Raw genomic sequence first — 18,400 nt, forward strand, 5'->3', positions numbered from 1 at the left:
TCATTCCACTTTGTTGCAAATGGCAGAATTTCATTTTTCTTTTATGACTGAGTAATATTTCACTGTATATATCTACATAGATACACATATATAGTATGCATGTATGTGTGTGTGTATATATATATATATATATAGCCTATAATATATTGGCCTGTAATTTTCTTTTTTTGTAGTGTCTTTTTCTGGTTTGGTATCTTAGTAATGGTGTTTGTAGAAAGAATTTGGTAGTGTTGCAACCTCTTCAATTTTTGGAATATTTTGAGAAGGGTAGGTATTGGCTCTTCTTTATATGTTTTGTGCAATTACCCTGTGAAGCCATCCAGTCCTGGACTTTTGTTTTCTGGGAGTTTTTTATTACAAATTCAACTTCCCTACTACTCATTGGTCTGTTCAGATTCTCTATTTCTTCCTGATTCAGTTTTGGAAGGTTGTATGTTTCTAGAAATTTGTCCATTTATTCTAGGTTGTCTGATTTGTTAGCATAAAGTTCTTCATATTATTCTGTTATGATTTTTTTTATATCTCTGTAGTTATCAGTTTTTATTTCTCCTCATTCAATTCTTATTTTGTTTATTTGGTTCCTCTCTCTTTTCTTCTTGATGAGCCTGGCTAAAGGTTTATCTATTTTGTTTATCTTTAAAAAAAAAACAGCTCTTGATTTCATTGATCTTTTCTATTGTTTTTTTTGGTCTCTCTTTTGTTTTTCCCCACTCTTACCTTTATTATGTTCTTCCTTCCACTGACTTTGGACTTTGTTTTCTTTTATATAGCTCTTTTAGGTGTAAGGTTAGACTGTTTATTCAATATTTTTCTTGTTTTTTGTGGTAAGCCTGTATCACTATAAAATTTCCTCTTAGAACTGCTTTTGCTGCATCCCAGTTTTTGGAAAGTTGTGTTTCCATTTTCATTTCTTTCAAGTAATTTTCTGATTGCCTCTTTGATTTCTTCATTGACCCATTGGTTGTTTAGTAGCATGTTGTTTTGTCTCCAAGGGTTTCTGATTTTCCCATTTTTCTTCTTCTAATTGATTTCTAAATAGTTTCATACCATAATACTTGGAAAAAATGCTTGATATAATATCTATCCTCTTAGATTTGTTGAGACTTGTTTCTGTCCTAGCATGTGATCTATCCTGGAGAATATTCCATGTGCACTTGAAAAAAACGTGTATTCTGCTGTTTTTGTCTCTATTTCTTTCAGCTGTTCCAAAAGATATGTAACAGTGTGATACATCACATTAACAAATTGAAGAATAAAAACCATATGATCATTTCAACAGATGCAGAAAAAGTTCTGGTAAAATTTAACATCCACTTATAATAAAAACCCTCAAGAAAGTGGGCATAGAGGGAACCTACCTCAACATAATAAAGGCCAGATATGATAAACACACAGATAACATCATACTCAATGACATACTCAGGACAACCTACAGAATGGAAGAAAATATTTGCAAAGGATGCAGAAAACAAGGGATTAATCTCCAAAATATACAAATAACTCATGCAGCTCAATATCAAAAAAACAAAAACAAAAAACAACCCAATCAATAAATGGGTAGAAGACCTAAACAGACATTTCTCCACGGAATATATACAGATGGCAAACAGGCACATGAAAAGATGCTCAACATCACTAATTATTAGAGGAAGGCAAATCAAAACTACAATGAGGTGTCACCTCACACCAGTCAGAATGGCCATCATCAAAAAGTCTACAAACAATAAATGTTGGAGAGGGTGTGGAGAAAAGGGACCCTCCTACACTGTTGGTGGGAATGTAAATTGGTACAGCCACTATGGAGAACGGTATGGAGGTTCCTCAAGAAACTAAAAGTAGAGCTACCCTATGATCCTACAATCCCACTCCTGGGCATATATCCTGAGAAAACCATAATTCAAAAATATACATGCACCCCAATGTTCATTGCAGCACTGTTTATAATAGCCAATACATGGAAACAACCTAAATGTCCATCAACAAATGAATGGATAAACAAGTGGTATATATATATATATATATATATATACACATATATACAGTGGAATATTACTCAGCCATATAAAAAAGAATAAAATAGTGCCATTTACAGCAACATGAATGGACATAGAGATTATCATACTAAGTAATTCAGAGAAAGACAAATATCATATGATATCACTTATATGTTAAATCTAAATAAATGAAGCAAAAAATGTGTAATAACAACTTATAATGATCATCTTTGTATTTTCAGTCTAATGTCTAGTGATGTTGAAAATCTCTTAACGGACTTATTTTTCTGTACTTGCAATCTATATATCCTCTTTGGTTAAACATCTCTTTATGTGTTTTTTCCCAAGTTCTAATTGGATCTTTTCTTTTTCACTACTGAATTTTGAGTGTTCTTTTTATATTCCCAGTATAAGTCCTTTGTAAGGACTCATGAGTCAAAAATACATGCTTTGGGGCTTCCCTGGTGGCACAGTCGTTGAGAATCTGCCTACAATGCAGGGGACATGGGTTCGAGCCCTGGTCTGGGAAGATCCCACATGCCGCAGAGCAACTAGGCCCATGAGCCACAACGACTGAGCCTGCACGTCTGGAACCTGTGCTCCGAAACAAGAGAAGCCGCAATAGTGAGAGGCCCGCGCACCGTGATGAAGAGTGGCCCCCGCTTGCCACAATTAGAGAAAGCCCTCGCACAGAAACGAAGACCCAACACAGCCCTAAATAAATAAATAAATAAATATTTTAAAAAAAATACATGCTTTGCAAATATTTTCTTCCAACCTATAGTGTGTTTTTGATCATCTGAACAGAGTATTTTGCAAAGCAAAAATCAGGAATTTTGATAAATTACAATTTACTGACTTTTTTCTTTTATGGATCATGCTTTTAATTGCATGTCTAAGAATTCACTGATTCGTAAGTCCTAAAGACTTTCTTCTGTGTTATGTTCTAAAAGTTTTAGAGTATTACAATTTATATTTAAATATGTGATCCATTTTAAGTTAAGTTTTGTATAATGTATGAGATTTAAGTAAAGCTCATTTCCCTTCTCTCCATGGACAATATCCCATTGCTCAAGTACTATTTATGGAAAATGCTGCTCTTCTTCAATAGACTTACTTTTGCAACTTTGTCATGAACCAGTTGGCAGTATTTGTATGGGTCTCTTTCAGGGTGTTCTATTCTGTTCAAATGATCTATGTGTCTATGCCTCAAACAATACAACATAATACTGTAGCTACATAGTTACTTTTAGAAACAGGTAGAATGATGGCTTCCATTTAATTCTTCTTTCTAAAAGTTGTTTTAGCTATTCTAGTTCATTTACTTTCCATATGAATTTTGGAATAATTCTGTCTTTATATACCAAACTTTTTGCTGTGATTTTCATATAAATTGTGTTAAACTTGTATACCAGGTTGGGAAGAATTAACATCATCTCTAGAATGAGTCTTCGAATCCATAAACATGATGCATCTCTCCATTTATTTAGATCTTCTTTGATTTCTTTAGTGTTTCCCATATGTTCCAAACTACAATAGACAGTGATATGATTTTGTTTCAACCGCCAAACACATTTTAAAAAATTTAATAGAAGGAAATCTATTGTATTTAACCATATTTTTGCTCTTATCATTTTTCTTCTTTCCTGATAATCCAAGATTCCTTCTCTTACCATTTTTTTTTTCTTTTTAGAGAACTTGATAATTTATCTTGGTTTTCCTTCATCTAAGATTGTCTCAATTTTCCCCTCATAATTTAAGAATAATTTCACTGGATATAGACTTTTGTGTTAACAGTTTTGTTTTGTTTTGTTTTTATCAGCATTTGAAAAACACTGTGCTATTTCTTGCTGGTCTTCATGGCTTTTGATGAGAAATCAGCTCACATTCAAATTGTTTTTCACTATATGTAATACATTGTTTTTTTCTGGTCATTTTCAAGATTTTTTTCTTTGTGTTTAGTTTTCAGAATTTTGAGTAGGAGAGGTCTTGATGTGGATTTCTTTTAGTTTATGCTATGTGCAGATTTCTCAGTTTTTGAATCTATTGTTTGGGGGTTTTAAGGCCAAATTTGGGAAATTTTAAGCCATTATTTCTTTGAATAATTTTTCAGTCCCATTCTCTTTCTTATCTCCTTTTGAGACTGCAGTGACATGAATATTAGATCATTTGTAATAGTTGTTCATATTTCTCAGGTTCTGATTTTTCCCATTTATTTTTTGTTCAGGTAATAGCTATCATTATATGTTCTATATGTTATAAGTTTTTTTTTTTTTTCAATACGCAGGCCTCTCACCGTTGTGACCTCTCCCGTTGCGGACCACAGCCTCCGGACATGCAGGCTCAGCAGCCATGGCTCACGGGACCAGCCGCTCCGTGGCATGTGGAATCTTCCTGGACTGGGGCACGAACCCATGTCCCCTGCATTGGCAGGTGGACTCTCAACCACTGCGCCACCAGGGAAGCCTGTTATAAGTTTTAATTGAACTTAACTGCTGATGATAAAGTAAATAAAATATATCATACTCAGAACAAAAAACAAACAAACATGGGGGCTTCCCTGGTGGTGCAGTGGTTAAGAGTCCGCCTGTCGATGCAGGGGACATGGGTTCGTGCCCCGGTCCAGGCAGATCCCACATGCCGCAGAGCGGCTGGGCCTGTGAGCCATGGCCTCTGAGCCCACGTGTCCGGAGCCTGTGCTCTGCAACAGGAGAGGCCACAACAGTGAGAGGCCTGCGTACCGCAAAAAAAAAAACAAACAAACAAACAAACAAACATGGTACAATTTAGGAGAAAAATCTAAAATGAAAAATACAAGAGATTTTTAAAACCAGAAAGTAAACAATCATATTTTTTAAAATTAATGAAAGCATATTAGTTGTAATAATAAATGATAATAATTTGAACTAGAATCAACAAAAGACAACAACAGCAAACTCTCTGGAGCCTATAAGAGAATAACTAAAAGTTAAATAAAACACAAGAATGAATTCATGTTAACTCCTCGGTTTGACTGTGACAACAGAGTTAGTAATAGAGTTACCCTCCTACTCTGAACAATTCTAATTTTGACAAAACATACGAAGTGACTCTTTTCAGGTACTAGACAGCAGAATGCACAGTATTCTGAATCCTGAAAAACAGATGGGAAAATTCAAGAAATGAAAGGAAACTCTAAATAAGGAACAAAATTAAATGACATAAAGTATCTAAAATAAAGAATTTTTTTGATGGAAATAATAGAAGACTAGACATGGAGGAAGAGAAAATTTGTAAAATAAAGTAAGTAGAAATTGTACAGACTAAAGTATAGTAAGAAAAAAAATAATTTTTAAAAAGATTAAAGTATCTGAAACCTGTGTGGAAACATCGTACTATCGAATCTAGATATGATTGGCATTCCAGAAAGAGAGGAGAGAAAATAAAGGGCAGAATATTTTCTAAAATTGATGAAAGATGTTAAGTGACTGATCCAAGGACTTAATGAATTCCAAACAGAAAAACACAGAGAAAGCCACCACTACATGCAACATAGGTAAGCTGCTGAAATCCAAAAGTTAGCAAAAAAAAAATTTTTTTAAGCAGTCATGAAAAATATACACAATGCATTCAGAAGAAAAAAGAAAAAGAAAAGCATTTGGCATCCCTCATATCAGATACAATGGAGCCAGAAGACAATGTAACATTTTTAAAGTGATAAAAGAAAATAAATCAAACTAGTATACTATATCTAGCATCTTCTTTAAAATTGAATATGAAACAAAAACATTTCAAACATACATAAGCTTAGAAAATTTGTTGTACTACAAAATTACAATAGAAATGTCTTATTTTGAAAGGCAACAATCTCAGACAGAAGCCTCGGTCTGTAGAAAAGACCCATGGAAATAGTAAATATGTGGATAAATACAAATTATTTTTAAAATACTATTGGATGCTTAAGGCAAATTTAATAGCAATATATGGTGGGAGTTATAAAATATGCCCAATAGCATGTAGAGATATAAAGGAATAAATGGAATCAATCAGTTATAAAGTCTTATATTTTTAGTAAACTGATCTAATATTTATTAATGTTGACTGCCATAAATTTTAGTCCCCAAATTCTAAAAAAAAAAAATTCAAAACAGTATAGCTAAAAAATCCAATAGAGGAGATAATGTAGAATGATTAAAAAGAAGACAAAACTTGATTATATCAAAACAAAGGGCAAGAAAAAGGAAGAAAAGAATAGATGAGACAGATAGAAATTTCTTTAAATATTGCTTAAATAAATTTAGCTTCTTTTTGAGTAGCATATCTATGAAATCAGTGGTTCTTAATGCTGATTTTATGTTTTCAACTTTTAAAAAAAAGGAACACAACTATTAATTATCTCCTAAAAGCATTGTGTGTACTGCACTTAGAAAAATAATGCTCTGCAGGTAATAGGGTTCAAATATTAGAGAGCAGGTCTAGTGTTTCAGTCAGCCTTTCTCATTTACTTGTTAACTACAAGTAATATGTCTTTAAGGAGAAATGAAATATATAAGTTCACCAGACCTAAATTCCCATTGTTAAGATAGAAACTAACATATTTGGAGGCATCTGAAAAGTATCCTCACTATTTTTAATCAGATGGATTTCCTTTCAGTTGAACCATCTTCTGTGTTTTCCTTTATCCATGGTTTGATTTCTATGATTCACATACATGTGATTTTGAAATAAAATGGCTTCAAATTATAAAACATACATATATGATCTAGTATTAGATTTAGTTAATACATTATATATCTTACATTTCCAGATCAAACCATAGGAAATGTAGAAACTGAATGCATTCCAGTAACATTTTCCAATACAAAACTCAATTTCTCTCTAAGACAAATAAAGGACTCAAAGTGGAGGCTTGTAAAAAATGCTTTCAGAGTTATGTTTTGGATTTTATTCTTTCACAACAGTAGAAAGGCTTTCTACTGAGAAAATGTGAAGTTAATAAACCCCATTTTCAATACATCCTGTGAATCTGCAATTCTCTGTTCCTTTAGCCAACCTGCTTTCTAAATGAGGAGAAAATTGACTTTCCAGGCAAAAAAGCAAGTACACATTAGACACATCGTAAGCTCAGCCAGACTGAGCTAACTAGACTATTTGTATTATTTTCTAAGAAATATGTAAATACACTGCATGTGATACCTTCTCAAAACCCATTTAGAAATTTTTGGTCTGTGTTGCTTTTTATTATTCTTCACCATCAATACTCTACCTTCTCACATATAGGCAAAGCCTACTGACAGCCAATTCTTTACGATTTTGTCTAGGGACTTCCAGAAATGTTTTAACCCTTATGTTAAGGCATCTATAGAATCACATGTGAAATATTTGTTGAATAACCTGAACATTTTATTACTTTCAAGTTTACTAATCACCACACATTATCCAAAAGGGGGGAAAAAGCAGACACTGCACTTTTCTTTTTAAAAATTTTCCAAGTACCACTTCTTGTTCCCAGAATAGCAAACTTTCTGAAGCATGCCACTATGTCCCTCCAGGTCTGCAAAATTTTTGCTCCACCGATAGTTTATTGCATATAGGGAGGCATATAGGGAGGTAGGTTTTTCTATTGTCAAGCTCTGCTCTACTGCCCTTTCCTCTTTGTTGGAACAGCATATCTATTTGGGGCTGTGCATCATAATCCATGAAATCTCCAATGGCACAGTTTGCTGAACACCCAGTGAGTCAGGTACTGCAGCAGTTACAAAGAAAATTAAGTCTCATTTTGACCTTAAAGATCTTAGGTTTGATGGGAAAACTGAGCTAAAATAAAGTATGTTCTGAAGTCTAAAACATAAGATAGCAAATAAAAACTGCCATAGAGAAGAACACCTCATTTACAGATGACAGTATTTGTTTACTCTTACCTGGTGAAATTAGGAAAAAGTGTTATTTATCTGTGTTTCTCTTTCTCTCTTTCTCTCTGCTATGAATTTCTTATAGCATGTAGGAATATGTGAAAATAACATCCAATTTTTCAAAGTTTTGCTGAGACTTGGAACCTCTATTTTTTCTGGTCCTATCTTCAGTGGCACATCATTCAAACTTCCATAATAAGGATTGACCAGAGAAAGATGAAGCACATATATCATTTGAAATGTTAACCAGAAATTTCATTTGTTATAATTTATTGGAATGGGATTTATCAACTAGATGTTTTCATTAAAAAACACCATGTCTGCAACATACTCTTTACATAGTTACTTCCAACTCATCACATGTTGTCATAGAAGAGGAACTAGTTAGGCATTCAAAAACAGTTATGCTTTCAGATACAACTATAAAGAAATTTGCTTGTCTAATGTTGAGGAGCAATGTTAAACAGATGATTATTCGGTCATTCTTCTACAGTATAGGTTATTCAGCATTTTATCTCTCCCTGAGACAGCGCCCTACACACAGGCCAACAGAGCTTTATGAATGTTTGGCTACATATGTGTATGATGTTTGTGCTTCTCCTCTTAGAGGCACACTTATTGTTTCACATAACATTCATATAAGGAACTATGATAGCTATAGCTACCTTACTATTTATGGTGCACCTGTGCCGGTAGGCATAAACTCATTCAGGAAAAGTCTACAAACGTTCATTGTAATTGTTATTTAATGACATTAAATCCACCATTGTCCTTTTGGGTTTCTTGATATGAGTGCATATCTTTGTTTAAGAACTTAATTCAAGAGGAAAAAAATTTTTGAATGGGCTATTCAGGAGATACATATTTCAGTTATATACAATACCCATGAAGTTTGTGACTGTTTTAAATTAATCCTAGTTTTATACTGGAATGAGCACTAGACTATGACTCACAAAACCAGAGACTGAGTCCAAATTGCAGTATTTAATAACTGCAATGGAAATCATGGAGATCATGGAAATAATCATGTGAGGTCATAGCCTAATCCAGACCTGAGGTCTGGGATCTCTGTCCTGAGATTCTCTGGGATAGCTCTGTATCCTTATTGTGCATTACCTTTAGGTCCTGGCTAGTTCAAGTACATTTCTCTTATTTACAGTTTTCATCGTTGAATTGTTTCAATTAGGTAAATTAGCTGAAACTAATACTTATCACATGGTACACATAAATATAGACAGATACACTACTACTGATACATGTAACAAACAAATGCCATCTTTTTTTTTTTTTTTTGCGGTACGCGGGCCTCTCACTGTTGTGGCCTCTCCCACTGTGGAGCACAGGCTCCGGACGCGCAGGCTCAGTGGCCATGGGTCACAGGCCTAGCCGCTCTGCGGCATGTGGGATCTTCCCGGACCGGGGCACGAACCCATGTCTCCTGCATCGGCAGGCGGACTCTCAACCACTGTGCCACCAGGAAAGCCCAAATGCCATTCTTTTAATGATACATTTAATGATGACCAGATGAGAAGATACAGAGGTGCATTTCTAATACTCCAATTCAAGGTGGAAGCCATACGTATATGAAGACAGATGTATAGATTTAAAAAATAAATTTAAAAGGTGACGTTAATAGACACATTATTTAATAATCGGTACCTCAAACTATTTTAAATCAAAGGACACATCTTTCCAATAATATAGAGAATTTCCTAATGAATAATCATAATAAATGGCTGAAAAGAGTCCATTTCAAAGTACAGGGTGAAAATCTAATGGCAAAGTCTTGACCTTTCGAGTCATTCTGTCAAAGAGAAAATAATCTGAAACAGAGCTGTGCTACACAGCTGCATAATAGCCCCATTGTGAGAGTGAACTATCCTTGTTTTGTAACTGGGTATGAATCTATGAATAGTGTCAGGACCTTTTAAATGTCAGGATTTTCTGGCTCTGGGCCACCTCTGTCTGTTCTGCATGGAACATTATGACTGGTTTGCAATAGATGGAAAGATACTACTTAAAAATTTCCTGAATTCTCTCCTATCATCACAGATAGCAATAGTTGTATGAAGAAAGATTAAGGGAAGTTAGAAAGTACTGGAAAGAGCTTGATTGAAATTTTGGACTTGTATTAATCTCATAGTGGAAATGTATTAAAGTCAAAACCCCACAGTAGAATTCAAGTAAATACTTCGTTTATTGGATGTCTTATGGAATATAAGTACTTTTAAGGACACACTTCCTATTTTAAATATATATTTTTTCAATATATTGATTTCCATTGTTGAAAAATGGTAATAACCAAAACTTAACAAGTTTGCTTAAAAATAAGTCTTGGAATTCCTAATTGGATCTGTTCTTCTCTCCCCATTTTCCAAACAAATCTAATTAATGCATATCCATGTAGCCCTTATGGGGGGCTGAGCTTGTGATTTAAATAGCATAAATATTCTTTTTATATCTAAGATTTGTAGGTAAGAGAAAGTGTCTTCAAGTGCTTCATGAAACATGCATTTATTTTTAATGTAGAAAAGTTCTTCTTTTCCTTTCAAAACTATTTTAAAATAAAACTATACTTCAAAATTTCTCCAAGAATTAATAACGTCTGTACAGGATCTCTCCTTGAGAAGTAATCTCCGAGTTTTGTGAGTGTCCAGAACCAAGCACAAATAAGACAGATTAAGAAGTTGATAAAAATATTTTAAAATTTGGGCACCACTTTAAGGGACACTTAAGTAGAAGAATAACTATAAGAATTCTGAAGAATAACTCTGAATCTGAAGCATGTGATGGTTTACTGGCATGAGCATTATTTTATTATCAGTAACAAGGACTCTCTCACTTAACAAAGTAAATGTAAACATAGATTTCATTTAAATATATATACAAAGCAGAGTGTAATAAGATTTTTTGAAATTAGAACAAAAATGAAAAGAAAAATGACCCCAGTGCAATATTTATGTGAATGTATTTCTAACAAATTCTATGTCCTAAAAATATCATAGAATAATGATGCATTTACTTAAATCCTATTATTATTTTTGCTTTGTTAAAAAAAATTAAAACTGTGAGGGCAAATTTTTAAAAGACATTTTAATTTTCTACTGGGTATTTTCGAAAATAAACTATGCATTTATTTGCTGTTATTACCTGTATATGCTGCTGCTTTCTTCTGGATTTACTTCTATTTAGGATATTTCCTCCAATAATATTTAAAAAATAATTCTTTTTATAGCTAAATATTGGTAGTTTTATAAACCTCAGAATAGCTTTATTGTGTTCTCATATTTAATAATTGTTTATCTTAAAATAAAAAATTATGTTTCAGATTCTTTCTCTTTTCTACTTTTAAAATATTACTCCATTTTCTTTTTTATTCCAATTTAGATTTTTCAAATATGATGCCAATATATTTATTGTTCTTTTTAGATAATCCTTTTTGGAATATTTCACAGTAAAATTTAATTATCCTTTTGTTTTATTAACTTTCATTGTGAAGTGTCTAGGTGTAGGTCTTTTTCATGCATCTGGTTAGCTCTCCATGCATCTTTTCAATCTGAGATCCATCATTATACATTTTTGGAAATTTGCAGTGATTAATTTTTTTCAAATATTCTTCCTCCTACATTTGCTATTTTCTTTTCTTTGGGATTCTAGTTACATAGATGTTAACATGTCAATTTCTATGTTTCTTATTTAATTTATTGTTTATTTTTTAGTCTACCTTTCTGATGCACATATATATTTATTTGCATTGAACATTTTTTCATTTTGTTATTCTAGTTCATTCAATTATTTCTTATCTATAACTATTCCTTATTCATTTCATAGCTATGTATTAATGGTCAATGTTACCTATAATTTCTATCTCTCTGAGATTTCTATTACATTCATGTTAAATATTTATTATTTCTCTCTGTTTCTTCTATTAATTCTCTTGACACTTGCACAAGGTGACCAGCTACTTATTTATTTCATGATAAGTGTGGTAATTTTCTGCCTGTCAACTTCTATTTCCCTGGGGCTATCAAGTACTTTTGCTGAAAATATATACACTGTAGAGAGATTTCAATGCTTTGGGCCTAACTTTTTTCCCTCTTGGTGAGTTTAAGTGTATATGTATGTGTGTGTGTGCGTGCATGTTGTGGGTGTTTTTATGGTGGGTACATAGAGCAGAGCCACCTCTATTGGCTGTTGCACTCCCTGACCTCAATCTTACCACTCCCCCATGGGAACTTCTTGAACTTTCACTCTTGATATTGCTCTTTTCCAAGAGTTTTTGTCTTTTTTGGCATGGTCTTTTAGCCTTGGTGTGTAGGTGCGAGTGTGTAGGAAATGGGGCATGCCTAGCATCATCTATTATTATCTACTCATCTCTCCTGAGAATGTCTGGTTTCCTGGTGTTGCCCTGTTGAGCGCAATGATGCTAGGAAAGAGGCCAAACATATGGTCATAACCAAACCGTTTCCATAACTATGGTATTCTGTTCCTTGCCCTGCTCTGCAGTTTTCCTCCCTCAACAAGTCACAAATGAATTTTGAAAGCCTCAGGATTTTTTTTTACTATTAATATGGGTTTTTATTTTCCCTAAATCCATTCACATCTCTCCTTTTTGACTTCTTCAAGATAGAAATGTGGGAAGTAAACAGCAGCCCATTCTAGCAAGTAGTCTTTTCTTTAAGTTTTCTCAAATTCCTTTAAAAATATGTATATTTCATATTCAATGTAAGCTCTGAAAGGGCAGGAACCATGTTTAACTGCATCATGCAATATCCACTCCATTTCATATGTCATGTGTCATTGGTAACATTTTTGTGGAATGAAGTAATACTATGAATGCATGGTGGAATAACAAATACAAATGTTTAAATATATACAAATAATGTCATATCTGAATATTGAGTGGAAATTCAATGTTTCACCAATAAAATACATGTACTTTTGCTTTGTCATTCATTATATGTATAGATGAGAATTACACAGGCTTCTTAATTTCTGTGGGAAAATCTGGTCTTTATATGACCAGAATCAGATTCTCTGAATCCTGCTCAGACCTAGGTTCCTGGATGAATTCTCTCCCTCTCTCTGTCCTTCTTCCTCTTTCTAGCTCTCTGTCTGTCTGTCTCTTCATTTTTCTTGAAGTCAAATGAATGTTGCTCATGTCCATAGCTGGCTTTTGTTCCAAACACATACATAGTCCCCTCTGTTGGTAAAATTGACTGGCTACTTGTGAGGCCTGATGTCTTCTGTAATCTATACTAGAGTGTAATTTAAGCCACTTCCTTTCTTTTGCCTTCCTTTATTGCTCATCTAGTGCCTCCTTGATATTATAGTTTATCTTCTTCAGGCCCGGGACTGTGTGGTAACAATGTAAGAAAGTGAATGGCGGTCCCTGGAATCCAGGAACCGGCCGGGTAATATCAGCTGGGCCTTAGTGTTGCTATGAGCTGAACTGGCCCTCACAACTTGGCCTTGTTGTTCTTCTGATGGTCATAAACAATTTCACAAACATCACTATGAGACAAGGCTACACTAGGCCTATGATATATTTAGACAAAAACAAGACCACTTACTAACAACGTGTGTATTCAGGAAAAACATGAACATTGTCTAAATTGTAGACACAACAAGGAGAAGAGCATATTTAGAAAAATGACTAAACATTTCCCTAACCTGGCTAATATGGGTGACTGTTACTTCTTTACAGTCACAGTGTTAGACTTGCTATCATCTATCCTTCTTTTAGATAAAATGTCTGAAGAGACCCAGTCATAGAACTGTCCTTACTTCATGAAAGCACTGCATCCAGAATAAGCCCTTCCTTGAATCCTTCCCCCAAATCACTTAAACAAAGCTCAGATAGTCTAAATCTTTTCTAACACCCACTTAGTGAGACTCCCATAGTTCCCCATGGTATGCATTCTCCTTTCCTAAAAGGTGAAATACAACCAACTTGTTCAAATACAGGTGTGTTCCAAGTAGTTTGGGGTTAAAGGATATTGAAAAAAGAGAGAGAGAGAAAAGCACAAAACAACTTATTAAAAATCACTCAAAAAGAGTCACAAGAAGTATTTTAAATTTTTGTTATGTTCCACTAAAAGCCCAGGTACACTTTCTAAGTGAGTATCTGAAAGTCAATTCTATCACATTAGAATTTCTTTTCTCAGATAGAGACAGAGTATATGGTCAATATTGCTTTGGTAGGGAGGAGGTTCTTTTTAAACACACACCAGCTCTACGTCCCATTCAAAAAGGAAAAAATGTAAATTAATTCAGAGAATATTGACCTCTGAAAAAATTGCTTGCACCTCTTTACAGATATTTATGTCAAAACATAAGGATTAGTATTATATGATCTTCCGGACCTTTTGTTCCCCATTCTTGAATCTGTTAGTAAGTATGCGCTCTGCTTAGCTGAGATGGTCTACCTAGAAAAATCATAAAGGCATCTAAGCTACCAATACTGTGGTTTTATTATTGAGAAACTCTGGGTTCTGTTTTCATTTTGGTTCTTAATAAATTTGACAATTCTCGGCATATCACTTTGCCTCTTTGTCAGACTTCCCTGCTGTGAAACAGGGAGAGCTGATCTGCCTGATGGGGAAGTGTGAAGGTGATTAATGTTCAAGAAATATTGTAAGGAAAAGTGCCACCCAAGTTCAGCACATTATTACTACACTAAATCACAATTTTCTTGATGTTCATGTCAGTGGCCTACTCTTTATGCAGCAATAACTGATTCAGACTTCATTAATAAAAAGGAAAAAAAAACAGCAAGAACAAAAGGCAAGAGAATTCACAACACAAAGCTAAGAGAAATTATAGCAATATGAACTCTTAACACTGTAGTGTTCTTTCATGGTCTGGTACTTTTTAATCTTGAGTCATAGATGGAAAAAAAAAGAAAAAAATTAAGGCACAACCATTGTACAGTAGGCAAAGCAAGCGAGATTGCTTGGACTGATTACTCTGAACTCCAGAAAACAGCTAAAGAATGTCTAGAATTCCCCAGACATAAAGACTATACTTTCAGGGATCATTTCTATAGTTCGTTACTAGAATTCCCCAGACATGAATATTATGGTTCTGAGTAGTGGTTCGACAGCCTTCATTTTCAGGTTACTCTGGAGCACCAATTTTCTGTCTCAAACTTTTTATTTTAGTGTTGAATTGGAAATAACCCATGGCTATAGTATTTCTTTAGCTAATACCTCATAGATGATTTTGTTTCTGATAGCGTAACAACTTTTACTCAGCGAATAAGAATTTGAGAAAAACATGTAGTTTATATTAGCTGTTTCATTTCACAATAACCACAGGTTTCATATAATTTGGTCTATTGTTTGTTTGGTTTTTTTTAATGTCTCTGATTGAGATCAGGTAGGCACAGTCCATTTGGAAGAGTTTCAGGGAAAATAGCTGAAAATAATGAAATTAGGTATGTGTTATATTGATCTTCATAATTTCTTAAATGTATAATAACTAAATATGATCTTTCCATGAAAGAGATGCCTCTTTTAGAATATCTTAACTTTCTAAATACACACACATGCAAACTTAACCCACACTAAATTACATGTTGAGTAATATTTCAGTATATATTCAGAAAATTAATCTAAATTCTAAATACCCTCTTATGAATGTGTGTAATATTTATAAATCATTTGGAGGACAAAAATTCTGACATTGTTCTATAACAACAAGGACGAGAAGCAGCTTAAAAACATCCGTGTAAAGAAGGATTTCAGGCCACTGTTAATGGTACAATTTAAGGAAGCACTTCTTACTATGAAATATCATAAAGCCATTTAAGATTGTGTTTATAACAAATATTTAAATACGTTGAAAAATGATCATAAATTGTTTTCTAAACAGGCAAGCAAAACCGAATGTCACATAGGCCATATGATCTTAACTATAAATAGGCTGAAAGATAGGAAGCTAGATTGATGACAGATTGGTTGATACATAAAAGAGAATGAAGATGAAAGGGACAAAAAGATACAAACAGAGAAAGAATAAGAGAGGAAGGAAAAAAGGGAGGGAGGGATGAAAGAGACAGCTGGAAGCAAATGAAAAGAATATTAAGTGTTATACTTCTGTGGTGTTCTGATCGAAAGTGAGTCTTACTATGCTGTTAGATATCCCAAATTTTCTGTATTGGATATATATTTTCTGTAGCTAGAAACATTTTAAGTCAATTTTAAAAAGAAAAAAATTATTATTCTTAACTTCTAAATTCATGCTCCAATAATCATAGTCTAATGTTAATATTACTTGCACACAAGTTCTAAAGTCAAGACTTTATATATTTTTTTTATTAACATAGAAACATTCATATTAGCAGCTCATATTAGGATTTGTATGATTTCCCATGAGCTTGTTTAAATGCCATATTGCTCAGTAAATGAGATTTCTTATGACCCAATCCTAGGAAATTATTATTTTATTTTCGTTTTACAAACCTCATTTTGAACAAAGTTTATTTATTGTTAAAACTTATGAGGTCCTATATGTGAAAAAGAAAGTACTGCCAATCTCTATCTCAATTAATACCCACACGTCATGGAAACGTTAATTCCAACCAGAGGAGTAACACTCTGTGCACAGAAAAGGGGACCCGCATTATTGTTTATGCTAATTTCTAACTTCACATCAATGACAGCAGTGGTAATGTTACTTCCACTAGTTTGAATCTATTATTAGCCTTTGCTGTGAAACCTAACCAAGCTCACATTAACAATTACTTTAGTTGGGGCACATGGTGAATTATAAGGACATTTGTGAAATTAGCATCTAGGTCTTCAAAAATGTTTAATTACTTCTTTCAATAGTCTTCTTCTTTGAGATATTTTTTCCTCTTCCAGACATCAAGTCCCCAGCTACAGACTTGACAGAGATAGTCCCTTCCTCCAGGCTCAGGCTGGTGTCATCACTACTAAGGCAGCACCCCACATTCTTTGTCTTGCAACATGTATGTGTACACAGATATAATGGAAAGAGCATGAGGCTAAGACTTAGAATGAGTGGATTTAAGTCCTGGCTGTTTGACTGTAGCTTTGTAATATAAAGTGTCTGTAAAGGATATTTTTTCACAAGTCACACAAGGCTCCATTTAGGCATTCTACTTAGATAGTTGGGCAGATTAGCCAGCATACCTGGATGATAAGAACTTTATTTAAAAATATAAAAGTAACCTATTATTTAAACAATGTAGAAAAGACATAATAAAAATGAGATTATAGGGGCTTCCCTGGTGGTGCTGTGGTTGAGAGTCCGCCTGCCGATGCAGGGGACACGGGTTCGTATCCCGGTCCGGGAAGATCCCACATGCCGTGGAGCGGCTGGGCCCGTGAGCCATGGCCGCTGAGCCCGCGCGTCCGGAGCCTGCGCTCCACAACGGGAGAGGCCACAACAGTGAGAGGCCCACGAACCGCAAAAAAAAAAAAAAAAAGATTATATAATATTTCCACCAGCCAGAGATAAATGTTATTCTACCAACCAATTATAGCTATTATTATATTTTATTATATTATATATTATACATGCACAGTATGTAATATTTGTACACTTTCTTAGAGTTTTCTATGACTAAGTTGTATATAAATTTACTTTACAAAATTTTACATTTTTAATAGTTTCTGCACATGTACTGTTATGAAATTATTTTCATTGTAAAATGCATACTATTTCTATTACTTTTGTAGTGTTACCTTAGATGTAAGAAAATTTATTAAAGCATATCTCTTATTGAAGTTCAGCTTTCTCTTAGATTTTCCTTGCTATTTACTACCTATTTATTAATATGTAGTTGTTAAATAATATATTTAATAACATAGTGAGATATGTTATGAATACATTAGTTTTTGTATTTCAACTTGCTATCATAATATATACCTAGTGAATTATAAAATTAGTGAATTATAAAATTGGGGGAATTAAAATTTTCATATTTTTGTAGGAATATTTTTATGTTTATGATATTAAGCCCATGTTTATTACATTTGTTACAAATAGATTTCCTGATGTTTGTCCCTCTTTTAATAATTATGGTCTTTCATCATGTGGATTGCTTTTTTTTGCATTTTACATAGCAAAATGATTTCTTTGTTTTATACCTTCTTTCTCATCTGATGATTACTTAATTATCTGCCTGTATGGACTTTTTCATATTAAATATTGAACACATCTGAATTTTGCTCTGGCATTAAGTATGAGATACACATTTGTCCTTTACTCACTGGGAAAAAAATACCACATATTTTATGTTTGAATATGTTTCTAATTTAAAATTTAATATATTTATTGTATACTATATAACTTCATAATAATTGTACCCATTGATTGAATTGTAAAATTACAGCCTATTTTATTATATGATAAATCACCCTTTCTTACATGAGTCTATATATTATACTCCAAGATGAACTTAAGAAACATTATTTTTCAGTTCTAAAATCTAATGAAAATTTTCATTAAAAATCTAATAAATAGATTAATAGGCTAATATGAGAA

At 33.3% G+C, this 18,400-nt stretch overlaps 1 pseudogene; it reads left to right on the forward strand.

Moving 5' to 3' along the window:
- Positions 1-14,902: 14,902 nt before the first annotated feature.
- Positions 14,903-14,975, forward strand: LOC117202268 (uncharacterized; annotated as a pseudogene).
- Positions 14,976-18,400: the final 3,425 nt, after the last annotated feature.

The sequence above is a fragment of the Orcinus orca genome, chromosome 5 (genome assembly GCF_937001465.1).
Source record: "Orcinus orca chromosome 5, mOrcOrc1.1, whole genome shotgun sequence".
In the NCBI taxonomy this organism is placed as follows: domain Eukaryota; kingdom Metazoa; phylum Chordata; class Mammalia; order Artiodactyla; family Delphinidae; genus Orcinus; species Orcinus orca.